Source organism: Neofelis nebulosa, chromosome 6 (assembly GCF_028018385.1).
Source record: "Neofelis nebulosa isolate mNeoNeb1 chromosome 6, mNeoNeb1.pri, whole genome shotgun sequence".
In the NCBI taxonomy this organism is placed as follows: domain Eukaryota; kingdom Metazoa; phylum Chordata; class Mammalia; order Carnivora; family Felidae; genus Neofelis; species Neofelis nebulosa.
Genome location: NC_080787.1, coordinates 105,011,089 through 105,022,833, shown reverse-complemented (window position 1 = coordinate 105,022,833; position 11,745 = coordinate 105,011,089). Strand labels below are relative to the sequence as shown.

The 11,745-nt window shown below is 37.3% G+C and overlaps 1 pseudogene; it reads left to right on the top strand.

Annotated features, from left to right (window-relative positions):
• The first annotated feature begins 10,660 nt into the window (after positions 1-10,660).
• LOC131515466 (CWF19-like protein 1) lies at positions 10,661-11,412 on the top strand (annotated as a pseudogene).
• Positions 11,413-11,745: the final 333 nt, after the last annotated feature.

Below are 11,745 nucleotides of genomic sequence, written 5' to 3'. Positions count from 1 at the left end.
TATTGATTTTCTCAACAAAACAGTTGAGCGGTAGTTAAAAGTAACTTTACTGTCACCATCATCACCATCATCATCGTCATTATCATCAAAGTAATAAAAAAAAAAAAGAAAGTTTCATTACATAGGCATGATTGATTAATCATTGGCTAGGTGACTGAATTCATTTTCTAACCTCCCTTTCCTCCAACAGTATTGGGCTGAATCAAAGTTCCCACCTTCTAATCTGGCGCTTGTTCTTTTCAGTGAGCAGCTGTCTTCCTGAAGCTATCTAGTAGCCCACCTTGACTCACCTCAGTAGCATAATGAAGACAATCCAATCACTTAGGAAATGCCAAGGGTTTTCCTGTGCCAGGAAATGAGGACAAAGGCCATATATATTGTTTCTTATGCCAGAAAACCTTTAGGAAATGAAAAGAATGCCAGTGAAAGTAGAGCTTAGGAAGCAAGGGAGAATGGTGTAAAACAGGAGTTGCCAAACTTTGCTGCACACTGGAATCATGTGGGTATCTTTAAAAAATAATGATGTCTGACTGCTACCTTCAGATATTCTCATTTAAATAGCAAAGTGTAAGACCAAGGCATCAGGATTTCTTTTCTTTTTTTTCCCCTTAAAGCATACCATGTAAATCTAATGTCGAAAATGTTTGGAAACCACTGATATAAAGTAAGGTTGAAAGATAGACAAGGACTAAATCAGACATAACCTTATAGGGCAGGGTATAAATTTCTTCTAAGTGCAATGGGAAACCACTGGAAGTCTTAAGTAGGGAGTGATAGAACTCAATTTATTTTTTTATTTTTTATTTTTTTAATTTTTTTTTCAACGTTTTTTTATTTATTTTTGGGACAGAGCGAGACAGAGCATGAACGGGAGAGGGGCAGAGAGTGAGGGAGACACAGAATCGGAAACAGGCTCCAGGCTCCGAGCCATCAGCCCAGAGCCTGACGCGGGGCTCGAACTCACGGACCGCGAGATCGTGACCTGGCTGAAGTCGGACGCTTAACCGACTGCGCCACCCAGGCGCCCCAGAACTCAATTTATTTTTATAATAGCTATATGATAAACTGTTTGATGATATGTTTCACTGTGAAACACAGTGAAATACAAGAATAAGAATGGGACAATGAAGACCAGTTAAAAGGGATTTTAATGTTAGAGTAGACATTGAGGCTCTAACAGGCTACCTGGAGGGCAGCAAGGAGGAAGTCATGGCCAGGCAGGCAAGGTCAGAGGCCTGTCCTGGTAGCACTCCACAAGAAGCTCAATCAAACCAGACAGGCCCAAGATGATGGATACTGTGACCAAATTAGGAAGAAAAAGCTTGAAACCCTGCTTATCACTCCAAATAATGAGTATTCTACCCCCTAGTTAACAATTGCAGATAAGAAGACAGAAACTCACGTCCCAGAGACGCAGCTGTCTCCCTCTCTTGAATTAGCCCACTCTCTTAGCTTGAAAGTGTACTTTTTGCTTTAATAAATTTTCCTGCTTATGTTACGCAACTGTGCTGTGTGTCTGTCCTTGAATTCCTTCTCTTCTTGAGACAAGACCAAGAATCTTCAGTGACTCTTCCGAGTCTGGCTGGGTTGAGGCCCTGGGGCCCAGGTCTCCCCAGTTCACCCGATGACACTAAGAGGATGAATCAGAAGACTTGATTTATATTTTTAATGTTTATTTATTTATTTTGAGAGATAGAGAGCACGAGTGGGGGAGGGACAGAGAGAGAGAGAGAGAGAGAGAGAGAGAGAGAGAGAGAGAATCCCAAGCAGGCTCCATGCTGCCAGCACAGAGCCCAAGGTGGAGCTGGAACTCACAAACTGAAATCATGACCTGAGCCAAAATCAAGAGTCAGACGCTTAACCAACTATGCCACCCAGGCGTCCGACTTGATTTATATTTCTTAAAGCATGGGTGATACAGAAGACTGGTGTCTGTCCCAGAGCTGAAGAATTTAAAAGCCTGGAAGTGGGTAAAGTGGATGATGGTAGCCAAGAAGATGGCTTCAATGTGGGATATAATCTTTTCTATCAACAAGTCGATGTGCGTGTTTTTCCTCCGAACTAGGGAAAAGTGACTTTGTGTCATACCTCAGTCAGACAAAGGGACTTTGTCCAGGAAGTGTGGTAGAGACCCAGGTATAGACGGACAAACAAGAGTTGAAAATTGTCAATGGGAAAATGTCAGAGAACTACCAGTGAGCAGTCTTCAGTAATGGGAGAACCTCCAAAGAACCTATGCAGCCCACAACAGAAGAAAGAATCCATTGTAAAACACTGGCCAAGCCAGGCAGTGTTTCACCGGCTCACAACAGTCCCAGGAAAGTAAGGCCATTACTGCCCCTTACTTTCCCTTCTCTTCTTCGTTCCATCTTGGAGGAGTAATGGCATCTATACCTTGATTTTATGAACTGTGGGGGTAGAGGATCAGGGGCAGAAACACGAGGCAATAAAATAGAAAAGAAGTCTCCTGTATCTCCTATTCCTAGCAGGCGCAAGCAGGGAGAGTGGTAGGGCCCCCAGAAGTAGAACTCATCAATATCGTTCTAGTTTCTTTTTCTAATTATGAAAGGCACAACTTCCAGACCCTTTCATTTACATGGGGCATGTGACTATGTGCAACTGAAGAAATGGGACTGGAAATGCCATGTGTCGCTTTCAAACGGTAGCAGCGAGAAGACTCTGTGTGACCCTTGCACAGCAGCAGTAAGGAGGTGCCATATCAAAATGGCATCATCCCAAGATAGATGGCTTTGGTTGCTGAGTTACTGCAAAGAGGAGTTACTACTTTGGTCTGGAGAGGACTTAGGGTAAGTAAACAAACAAAAACAAACAAACAAACAAACAAACAAAAACCCAAAACTACTGGGGGTTTGTCTGTTACCACAGTATAACCCGATCCATCCTAATTAATACAAGGATGGAAGAGTTAACCTAGAATAAAATTTGGAGTTTCTATTACTACTTGGGACTGAACATACCAATTATTGGTCTAAAACTGTTTTAGGGATCAAAGAGCCTAGAGGGCTTTATTATCTCGGAGCTTCTTTGAGATTTCATCCAAGGGCAGGGAAAAACTAGCACACAGAGATCTGCAGAGCAGTTGGGAGACAAAAAAGCATATTGCTTTATTATTTCAGCCTCAAAATGCATGCTTCTATTAGGCTGATTATGGAAGGTTTCTGGAAATTCTCACTAGCCTAGATCAACCTATTTAAGAGATCACTCCATGTAACAAGGAAAATATTAGTGCATAGATTTTTAAAAACAGGTTTACTTCCTTTGAGCTTCAGATATGGATAAGGTTAATTCACAAAGGAATGGAAAGGACTACCACCCTCCAGGAGTTAAGATTTTACGCCTCTGGAAGATTTTTTATAACTTGAATAGGCTGTCATGCCATCAACTAATTAAAAAGACAATTTTCATTGCCTTAGATTACTGTTGGCCATCTCTGCCATGGCAGTTGGGATGGAACACCATCACTGCCTCAGCTATGTTATTTGAATATCCATATGCATTGTTTAATTGTGGTAGATTGCAAAAATGGCCACAATGCTCGGCTTTTGGTCTTCTCTGTCCCTTCAATCCGGCCTAGTCTTTTGAGTTGATTTGGACAACAGTCTGAGGTGGAAGGAACAGAGTTCAAGTCCTAAGCCTAGGCTTGGCCTGGCTTCTTGGAATGCTGGAGTTGCCATGTAAATAGGTCTAGGCTAGCCTGCCGGAGGGTGAGACGCGTGCAGCCCAATCACTTTTGTTGTCCCAGCTGGTGACCAGCCACCCTCCAGAGAGACCTCTGCCAGGCAGACCTTTAGATGGCTGCCAACACATGTGGAATCCCAGCTACGACCAGACAAACTAGAAGAATAGAACTCCCCAGCTGAGACCTGTATGCAAGACCCACAAGATTATGAGCAGAGTAAATGGATGTTTTGATTCATTAACTTTTGGATGATCAGTGAAATGATAAAAGTGGTTGAAAAAATAAGGATGGAATACATATTGTTTGTAAGGAACTCTGCTAATTAATTACAAATGGTGACAGAAAGGAAAGGCTTATTATTATGGAACAAATGCCAGGTGTCATCAACGCTACATTTAGGCAGAGAGGGTTAGGGCTGTGCATGTTTAGGTCTTGTATTAGTCAGCTTGGGCTGTCATAACAAAATACTATAGACTGAGTGGCTTCAACAACAGAAATTTATTTTCTCACAGCTCTGGAGGCTGGGAAACCTAGAGTCAAGGTGCCAGCTCAGTGGTTCCTAGTGAGAATGTTTCCTGGCTTGCAAAGGATCCTCTTTTCATTGTGCCCTCACATGACAGTGTCTCCTCATCTTATAAGGGCACGAGCCCCATAGGATGAAGGCCCCACCCTTATGATCTCACATAAATACGGTCATCTCTGTCACATATATGTCTGTATACCCATGCATCTGCTTCTGGGCTCTCCATTTTATTTCATTAGTCTATCTCTGTACTCACACCACATTATCTTAATTATCATAGCTCTGTAATTGGTCTTTTTGCAAGTAAAAGTAGTCTTTAAATCAAATCATATTTGATAAAGCAAAATAGAAAATTAATTTTCAAAGTGCACATACACATCTTACTTGGCATTTTTATTATTTCCCTTCTCACATATTTTTATTTTTATGTTTTAGAAATAAATTGTCAACTAGTAATATTATTTGAATAACAAAATAGAAACAGATAAAGTAAATGGCAAAGAATGTTTCGAGTCTATTAGATATTCCTACACTAAAGTTTTACTACAATGCATATACAAAGGTCTTTATACAAATTTTGTATTTTTCACTGTGCAATGCTGAGGAAGTATTGCTGTTATACTGTTTTACATTTGAAGCGCTTTATATTTTCTTCATGAAACAATGCTTTAAAGTATACATATTAAAACATAAAAGTTACATGTTAAAACACAAAAGAATGAAAAACTCAATTCTAAGAATATTACTGGTGGACTACTAGTATATTTTTTCATAATTTATACTCCAGCCGAAGCCAACAGATAGATATAGATCATTTGCTCCCCTGACATCATGAAGATATTTTCCTGTGTTGATAATTTTGTCTTTTCCACTCAGATCTTTAATCAGCCCAGACTTGATTTTATGTGTGTTGTAAAATAGTATTTTGATTTGTTGTTCAGATGGATACATTTGGTCTGAACAGTATTTTTGGAAGAGACTGTTCATCGTCCACCAATCTTTCAGGCCATCTCTGTCATGTGTATGTCTGTATAACTATGCGTCTTCTTCTGGGCCCTCCATTTTATTTCATTAGTCTCTCTCTGTACCCACACAACATCACCTTAATTATCATAGCTGTGTAATGAGTTTTAATATCCAATAAAGCAAGTCTTTGCACTAATTCCTCTATTTCAACACTGTCTAGTTATACACACCCTCTGACTTTACATATAAATTTTAGAATCAGCTTGTCAATTTCCATGGCAAGAACATGCTATGATTCTGACTGGAATCATTTGGGGGGAATAAATTAATATAATTTATCTTTTCACTTACATGTTGGTTAAAGTCTTTTAATAAATCTTAAAATTTTTCTCACAGAATTCTTGAACACATTCCGCCAGGTATGTTTTTACGTAGTTTGTATGCGTGGTGTTATTATAAATGTTACCTTTAAACTTTCTGTTTGTATTCTTACATTTATTACTGTAACTTAGGAACATAATTTATTTGACTATGCAGATTTTTATTTAGCAACTTCTCCTTACTCTTGTATTGATTACAATAATTTATTTGTAAGTATCTTTGGTTATTCCTTTGCAAATGATTTGCAAATGAGTTTTTACTTCCTTATTCTTTCCAATCCTTACACAATTATTTCTTTTTCTTGTCATTCTGCACTAGTTAGAAACACTGGTAAAATATCAAATAAAAGAGGTATTGCTTGGAATCTTGGTCTTCTTTCTGAACTCAGAGGTAGAGGCTTCAGTGGGTTCTCACTGTGTATAAAGTTTACCATTGATTTAGAGTCATATTAAGGAAGTTCCCCTCTGTGTCTAATTTTTCAATAACATCAACATCAATGAATTAAGTGCTCTTTTTGTAATTGTTGAGGTATCTTATGATCTTTAATTTCATAATAGGGTAATTTATATTAATTAATTTTTTCATATTGATACAACTTTATCTTCCTGAAGTAAAATCAACTTTGTCATCATGGATTATGCCACTTACATTTTATATATATGTTCTAAATGCTTTTTGCTAATCATATTACTTATGATTTTTGCATCTATGTTTCATAAATAAATTTTGCTCATGAGTTTCTTTCTTTACTATCTTTGTTGCATTATGGTATTAAAATCACACTAGCCTCATAAGTAAGTTTTCAGTGCCCTGAAAAAGTTTGATTAAGATTGAAATAATTTGTTACTTGAACACTGGTTTGACTTGATAGAGACTCTGTGCTTGGGATTTTCTTAGTGGAAATATTTTTGACTACTGATTCAATTTTCTAGTAATTACAGGACAATTCAGCCCTTCTAATTCTTCTTTAGGGACATTTGCTTATATATATTTTTTTCTGAAAATTGGTCAACCTAGTTGAATTTTTTAATTTATAGCATAAAATTTTTATAAAACTGTTACAAATATTAAAAATCCCAGAAATACCCAAATGAGTTATAACTTAGGTCCACACAAAAACTGCACATGGATATTTATAACAGCTTTACTTATGATTGCTAAAACTTGGAAGCATAACATGTCCTTCATTAGGTGAATGGATAACAAACTGTGGTGTATCCATGCAATGAGATATTTTTCAGCAATAAAAATAAATGAGCTATCAAGCCATGAGAAGACATGGAGAAAGCTTACATGCATGTTGGCAAGTGAAAGAATTCAATCTGAAAAGGCTGCATACTGTATAATTTCTATTATAGAACATTCTGGAAAAGATGAAACTATGAAGACAGTAAAATATCAGTGGTTGCCAGAGGTTGGGAGAGGCAGAGGTAAGGGTGTATAGAGAGCACAGGGGATTTTTAGAGCAGTGAAACTATCCTTCATAGTACTGTAATGTAGAGATATATATTACACATTTGTCAAAACTCATAGAATACACAGAACAAAGAGTGAACTCTAAACTGTTAACTTCAGATAATGATGTATCAACATGGGCTCATCAACTGTAACAAATATTCACATTAATGCAAGGTTTAATAATAAGGAAAACTATGCTCAGGGGAGAGAATGGGTGTATGGGAATTCTCCACATTTTCTGCTCAGTTTTCTGTAAACTAAAACTAATAGAAAATAGTCTATCAACTTAAAAAATAAATAAATAAGTATTGTATTAATTTACCTCTTCTCGTAAGATGTTTCCTAGTTCCTTTTACAATTGCATCAACCTTTAAACATATTTTTCCATTAGTATATTACATTTTTATAATGATGGAATACACAGCTGTCTAAGTCTTGGACCTAGTTTCTTCTTTTACAAACTCTTTATGTACCATTGAAACACTACATTTTTTCCTAATTGACTTATTTTTATGGGTATATTACTTTGAGAGACAGTTTTAAGAAATGTTCTCATTAATGTTGATTTCCTTCCTGAATAACCATTTTTTAATTAGAGCTTTATTATTGTTGGCAAATTGCAATATTTTTCAAGGTCAATAACATTTGCTAAGCACCAGCTGCACCAACTCAGATAATTCTTAGCTTACCTCAGTGTATTTTTGCTTAAAATGGTCAATTTAATAAATTTATTTATTTACAGTAACACCGCTGGTCACATAAATCCATCAGAGCAGATATTCTGCAACTTTAGACAAGTTCCATAACCCTGATATATTAATATTTTCCCAATGACCATGGGCAACAGAAAAGAACCAATTTAGGCAATTAAACAAAAGTATATGTCTCAGGACACCCTATTTCATGTTCTCTTTCCTTTTGAATGCAACCCATCTGCACAAAAATGAAAACTTATGTATATAGCCCTCTGGTTGCCTAAGAGAATCTGGTTTTGTTTTACTTGAGATGTTAGGTTAATATGATTTTCTTGAACTTCAGAATTCAATCCACCCTTTTCATTTTGGACAGAAAATTTCCCCTTAAATTACAAATGATCTACAAAGTTAAAGGAAGTCATAAGTTTGATTCTTTTGCATTGAGTTAAACAGCAAGTTGAAAATATCAGGCTTATTTTATGATATTCTCTGTAATTTAGCAGAAAATTTATATTCTGAGATTAGTTATAATTTTTTCTAGTATTTGATTCATATTTTTTCTTTTGTTTATTAAATTTGTGGGAACTACATACATTTTTTTTTCACAGGAAAAAAAATCTATCTTAATACACACATTTTGAGGTTTAGTTTAGAATTCAAGTTCTTTTATTTAGGATAAACTCAAAACGAATTAAATTATTCCTGCTTAAAATTTCAAAATATTATGAACTATAGTACTAACAGGAAGAAATTATGAAAATAATCTTTTCTTCTTTGATAATGTACTCATGCCTTGGACTTCATTGTACATTTTCACCGATAGATCTTGGGCACAGAATTTCTATTTAGCTAGTCTGGAGCAGGCATTTTTTTAACTTTCTTGAATAAAAAAATAAACGACTCATAGTTCGATACTTACCTTTTAAAAATGACCTCTGAGGTGCCTGGGTGGCTCAGTCAGCTAAGTGTCAGACTCTTGATTTCAGCTCAGGTCATGATCTCACAGTCCTGAGATTGAGCCCCCTGGTGGGGCTTCCGCTGAGAGTGTAGCCTGCTTCAGATTCTCTCCCTCCCTTCCACTCTGCCCCTCCCCCGCTTTGTGAGGGCACTTGCACACATGCATGAGTACACAGGCACATGCTCTCTCCCTCTCTCTCTCTCTCTTTCAAAAAAATTAATAAATAAAGTAAATAAAAATGACCTCTGAAATTCAAATTCTATAAAAAATTCTAAAAATCAAATGTCTACACTAGGTCAGTTGATGAGAAAACAATTGTGGAATTACCATCATTGAATCTGTCAGGGTTAATCAAGGGGAGAATCCAAACCAAGCAGTTTAATTGAGGACATTAATACAGACTACTAGCTACAGAGGAGGAGGAATGTCTACAAGACAATCAGGGAATGGTGAAGACACCCAGAATTTCACATCAGCAGCCAAAGATTAGTGTCAGACAAAAGTCATTCTATCTATCTATCTCTATATATCTATATCTATATCTAATATATATACATATATATACATACTCATATATAAATATATATGTGTGTATATATACACATATATATATATATTGAGATAGGGAGGAGAAAAGAGAGAGGGAAAGAGAGGAGAAGCCCAAGCAGGCTCTGCACTGTCAGCACAGAGCCAGACACAGGGCTCGAACTCACTAACTGTGAGATCATGACCTGAGCTGAAATCAAGAGCCCGACACTTAACAGACTGAGCCACCCAGGTGCCCCAAAAGTTATTATAGAGTTGGAGAGACATCTAGAGTTGATGCTTCAAAGGCCCAAGAATACAGAGCATCTAGACAGAAGCTGGAACCACAGAGAAACAGCCACTCATGAAAGTAAGGCCCAGGTGGGGACTGGGATCATGGCAAGGATTGGCTCAACAGAAATTGTGGCCACAGAGAGAAGGTCTGCTAGAAAGGGATGGGATTATGGAGACTCAGTCTATGCTAGATATATAGCCAAAAGCCAAGAAAAAAGGCAGTGAAGTAACCTGGCTTTTCTCCGTTAGTCCTCCTCTTTTTCTATTTGGTCTCCCATTAGCCATATCTATCCAGAAAACAAATGGCAAAGGGGGTATGGAAAATCAACTTTATGGAAATCAGGACCCTGAGACACTGAACAGAAGAGTAACAAATTAATCTTTTCTCAGAGTGAAATAGTCATGATCTGGGGGAATTTGACAGAATATCTAGAAGTAAGGACTAAGAAAAGATTAAGAAATGCAGGGTTAGGATATATATATATGTATATGTATATGTACATGTATATGTATGCATATGTATAATGACTATCAGTAACGTAAGAGACAAATATTTACAGTATTAGCGCTTATATTAAGTTTTATGTCAAAGAAAAATTCTCAGGGATGTTTTTAAAACATATACAAGTTCTTGCATCAGTAGGAAATCTTGTTTTATGAAGTTCTTGGCAAATTTCTTACAAGGGCAACCTCTTATTGACTGCATATGATGTGCCATCATGCACAGGGCTATACATGCACTTTCTTATTTCATCTTCACAAGAACTGTATGAAGTAGATACTATTATTGTCATTTTGTAGATGAAGGGAGAAAGACTAATTGTCTGAGGTCACAGTGGTGGTACGTGGGAGAATTCCTATTCAAAGCCCTGTTTCCTGATCTCCAAGCTCTGTCTTGGTCACCATGTAATTCTGCCTCAGTCAGTGCTGCTTGAATGAAGTTTCATTATGTGTTATTCATAATCACCTTTCTGAGCAGATGGCTCTCTCCCACTTCCACAAAGCTGGATCACAATAATGATGGTTAAAATTAAATAGGTGTTTTATATTCAACCCACACACAGAAGATGAAACCATTCCTGCTTACATGAGATTTTAAAGACTATCTATGTACAGTTTGATCTCTTTAATCATCTGTAACTACTCTGTTATTCTCTAAGATGGCTAAGGGGATAGATAGACTGAAGCAGAGAAAGAAAGCATTCATCTACAGGCAGGGACTAACCTTCACCCAAAACAGCCTCCAAAGTTGCTTGCTTCCAGGACCTTGCTGGTTTTGCCTTGCCAGTCCTAAAGTGGAAAAGCATTTGGTGGTCAACACTGACCCACATTGCTACCTTTCCCTGGTCAAAGGAGGCTTAGCTGATGACCATGTCCTCACCCTGCCCATCGGACTCTATCAGTCAGTGATGGACCTTTCATTCAGCAAGATGGTGGAAGAGGTGGAGGAGTATAAGACTACACTGAGGCTTTTCTCTAAGAGTTGAATGAAACGGTGTGTTTTATTTTAGAGAAATTATAAGAGCTATCACCTCCAGCTACAGGCCATTTTTGTGCCACTCAGCCACTGCTCCGTGAATGGCATTAAAGATACCTTCATTACCCAGGCAAAGGAACAACAAATAGAACCAGCTGTTGGAAATCCAGAGCACTCTGACATCAAGCCCATTGCACAACCGAGAGCAACATATATTTATGTTGAACTTGACAGAGGAGGGAAACTTCTCCACAGAATTAAAAAAAAAAAAATTTCCCTTGCAGTTGAGAAGGAAGGTGCTGGCCAGTGAAGCCATTCTTAATATCCCTGACTGGTCTGACTGGAGGCAGTGTCAGACAAGCAAGGTAAGAGGTGACCCTGGCTTATAGCTTCTGGAGAGACTTCGAGCCTTTTGACTTCATTCTGGATGACTAAGCAAAAGGAAAGCCACTTTATGAATTTCACAGGAAGTAGTAGCAACCTGTTTTTAAAGAAACTAGTTTCTCAGGAGACTCTCATGGAAACTGTCTGCAGCAAAAAGGCCTAATATTGAAATTTTTTTTTTGAAAAAGTCACATTCTAGGTTAAAAACCTTACGTTAAAAGCCTGTCTCTTATCCAGCTCCAAGTACAGATTGTGTTTATCAACATTAAAAATAAAATCAAGAAAAAAAACCATTTAAATTATAAAATAAAATCCAAATGCTTTACCATGAAAAAAAATGCATCTGGAGTAGGGTTAACACAAAATCTGATATTTTTGCTTTAT